Here is a 3,919-nt window from a genome sequence, read left to right on the forward strand (position 1 = left end):
CCAGATGGCTCCGTTGGAGCATTGTGCTGTACATCAAAACCGGGTTCGATTCCTGATCAGAGCACATACCTAGCTAGGTTGCAGGTTCAATCCCTGGTTGGGGTGTGTACCAGAGGCAAATGATTGATGTTTCTCTTATTGATCTCTCTCTCTCTCTCTCTCTCTCTCTCTCTCTCTCTCTCTCTCTCTCTCTTCCTCCCCTTCCTCTTTCTCTAAAATCAATAAAAACATATCCTCGAGTGAGAATTAAAAAAAAAAAAAAGAACTAAAGCTAAGAGAAATAATCTGCTCATGGTCCCAGAACTAAGAAATGGAAGCATTGATAGGCAGAGGTTAACCATCCAGATACTGGGTAAGGGGCTTGTGGTCTTTTACATTATTCCACATTATTAAAAGCTTTTTTTGTTTCCACTGCATTTATTACTAATATAAAAAACGTTAAAAAATTCATTTTCAGTTCTCCAACGGCTCTCACTTTCTCTCTTGTCCACACAACTCCTGACCCTTGTCCTCAGTGCCAATTCAAGACTGTGTCTGCTCACTGCTGTTTTCACAAAAAACAACAGGCGGCAGGGCGCAGAGTGGGAGGTGAAGCTCACAGAATCTGCAGGGAAGGCCTGGGGCCTCTGGGACTGGGCCAAGGCGCACTGCTGTGGAGGAAATGGGGTAGGCCCACCAGAGGCTTAGAGCACACCTCCTGGGCCCCTGTCAAACCCAGAAAAAGTGGCACCAGAAGAATGGGGGATCAGGGCGGGAAATTCCCATGCTCCCTTGTTGGGGGGTGGGGAGAGCTTAGTGACTAGGCCCCTAGAGGCACCCCAGCCTCACTCATTTGGGCAGAAACATTCTAGTGTGGAGAAGCCCCAGAAATGCCTCAGACACTGAGACAGGCTACGGGGTGTGTTCACCCCGCACAGCATTCACAGCCCCCAGCTTCCCAGAGCCAGAGGTACCAGCTCCGCCCACTTCTGGCTGTGAGCCCCCGGAGCTCCTCTTCCCCCATTCTTCCTGCCTCCCTAGGGCCATGTTTGCAAAGTGTGAGATCACAGCACCTCCGGGATCCGTGCATTACAAGGACCCAACCACACAAGCCACATAAAGGTGCTTTGCCACGTGAAGGACCAGCTCTGTCACCATACTGCCCCCTGAGAGCAGAGCTCCCACTCCTGACACTGCAGCTGCCTCCTGCCCTCCCTGCCCCACTGGGGGCAGGACTCGCACAAGGGGGACTGGCAACAAGCAGCGGAGGGAGTGGGGGGACACTGCTCCAGGCTCGGGACTCAGGGCGGCTCCGCGGCTGGTGGACAGATGCACGCACGAGAGGAGGCACCCAGTCCCCTCCTGCTCGGCAGGGCCCAGGAGGCAGCGAGGGAGCAGAGATGGGGGCCTGAAGGCGAGGCTCCGGAGGCCGGGTCAGCAGAAAGAGTGCCCACCTACCCCAGTGACAAAACAGGAGTCTGAACCCCAAATGGGGAGGGTGTTACCGACTGAGGGCGTGGGGATGCACTGCCGCTAGGTCCCGGGGCTCCCTCCAGCTCCACCGGGAAGGCAGTCTCACAGAGGAGGCCCCTTGCCGCCTGGGAGGTGGAAGGCACAGAGGTCCTCACACCCACAGTGGCCTTTTTGGCAAAGTGTCGGCAGGATGGGCCTTTAGATTTATCTTCCATAACCGGGGTTCATCCTCGAGGGGGCAGGCATTCTTGACAAGCGACCAGCTTTTAGCCTTCAAGGATGTCTGTTCTTTGTGAAAGCCTCCCCTGGGGGGACTACCTTGGTCTGGCCCAGGAAAAAGAGGCTCAGCACTGACCCCTCCGCCGCCAGCCGCCCAGGAACCTCCCATATGGGCGAGACCTGGGCCTCAGCCTCCCCACACTGGGTCTCTGCCCCGGGGAGGAGGTGGAAGACTCAGCAGTGGTGGAAACATCATTCCCCTTGATCCTTGGGGACCTCTGCAAAGAGCTGACTTGGGTTCACCAGGCTTCCCACTGGCCATGGGGGGAGGCCCTAGAAGGCTGGGTGGTCCCGCAGGCCTCCCGTCGCCTTCGTCCCCAGCCTCTTCCCGCTCGGGCACCTGGGGCAGCGGCCCCAGCTGAGTCTGCTGCTTCTGTTGCAGCATCAGCATCCTGGTGGCGGCCTATTAAAAACTTTTAAGTTAAAGTTTCTGAATAGCACAAATGTTCCCTAAAGCCTTAAGGTTTCCAGTCATTCTGCATTTGCCAAAGTAGCTACTGTTATCAAAGTTATTCAATCAAAGACCTAGAAAATCATATAAAGATATTATAGCACTGTGTTTGACCAGGCTGAAATCACCAGAACACTCACAGCACTGGAGTGAAAGGAATTTGCATTGGCTTCAGTAAGCTGCCTGCCATATGGTACAGATTAGACAAATGACATTTTTGGCACAAGAGTCGGTGGTGGTGATGGTAGCTTTAGTAATGGGTATGGTTGTCATTTAGTTTCCTCTCAAAGTTATCTATGTGCAGGAGAGAAAGTTAAGCCCCTGAAAAAATCAGATGTTGGGGTTATAAGAGGGAAAAGGAAACTGAAAAGCACATTTAGTTTTCAGTTACGTTTTTGCTTAACTTTACATGTATCTCCATTCGTGAGTTGGTATGTTCTTATGAGAGAAATATTGGATGAATTTAATTTTAGAGACTCTTAAATTATCATTGTAACTGCTTAGGACAATATAGATGCTTGAGACAAAGAAACAAAACTTAAGGACACATTCTATTTATAGTTGTTAATGCCTCGTATATTACAATAAGTAAATGGACCTTTAAAAGTTACCATTGACAATATTCCCTCGCTGGGGAATTCAGCCACAACAGTCACCAAGTCTATTCCTCACACATCAACTCCGGTTACAGAATACTAAGATCACAAATGGTTGCAGAGCCGAGAGAGCATCACCTCCAGTCTCTCCTCCTTTTTTTTCGTTATCTCCAAGCTACCCTTCTTCTTTCCCCTCTTTACCATATGTATGGTTCCTACTCTACTTTGTCTTTTCCACTGTCTGAGTTATAATAGCGACCCATCTAATCTCAAATGTCAGAAGCTCTCTGGAGAGAAGTCTAGCCAGCATGTCTCTCTGTGAGCAAGATCCTGCAAGTTATGTCCAAAGCCTTCCAGACACTCTTCCCCTGCTATCTGCTTTGCGTTGGTATTGTGTTTGTATCGCTAGATTTCTTTAAACACCTGGTGCCACTATCTATAATATGGAAATAAAAATAACACCTATGCTATCTAGTTTGTATAGTCATTGTTGACAAGTTTAGGTTTTTGAGTTACACATCTGGGTCAATTTCTGAGTTACCAGCTACATGATATTTGGTAAGCTGCCTAAATTTTGTATGGCTCTATCTACAAAATAATATGCAATAAAAGTATCTATCTCCTAGGCTTATTTTAAGGATTCATTAAGAAGTTACACTTGACATACTTAGCACAGTGCTAAGTATTTGTGCACAGAGTGCTTTTGCAAAGTGCTAAGTGCACTGTGCTGAGTACAGTTGATGGACAACAACAACACTCTCCAAAGGTGTTCATGTCCCGATACCCCAAACCACTGAACATGTGACCTCACATGGTGAAAAGTGCTTTTCAGGTGTGACCCAGGTAAATATCTCCAAAGGAAGAGGCCTTCCTGGATTATCTGAGAGGACCCAACATAATAACAAGGATCTTTATAAAAGGAGAGCATGAATACCAAGGTCATAAAAGGATGAGATGTGACAAAGGGGATGGAGTGATGCCCTTTGAAAGTGGAGGAATGTGAGCCTATTGTAAAAACCATTAAAAGCAAAGAAACTGTCTTCCCTGGAGAGTGCAGAAGGAACGCAGCTCTGCCAGCACCTTGTTTTTAGCCCATTAGACCCATCTAAGAGTTATGAACTCCAGAACTGAAAGGATAATA

At 48.6% G+C, this 3,919-nt stretch overlaps 1 pseudogene across 1 annotated transcript; it reads right to left on the reverse strand.

Annotated features, from left to right (window-relative positions):
• Window positions 1-1,554: 1,554 nt before the first annotated feature.
• On the reverse strand, window positions 1,555-2,122 carry LOC308256639 (proline-rich protein 3-like; annotated as a pseudogene). Its single transcript has one exon. The product of its transcript is annotated as a proline-rich protein 3-like (transcript).
• Between the last annotated feature and the right edge of the window lie 1,797 nt (window positions 2,123-3,919).

The sequence above is a fragment of the Plecotus auritus genome (assembly GCF_963455305.1).
Source record: "Plecotus auritus genome assembly, chromosome: 8".
Classification (NCBI taxonomy): Eukaryota; Metazoa; Chordata; class Mammalia; order Chiroptera; family Vespertilionidae; genus Plecotus; species Plecotus auritus.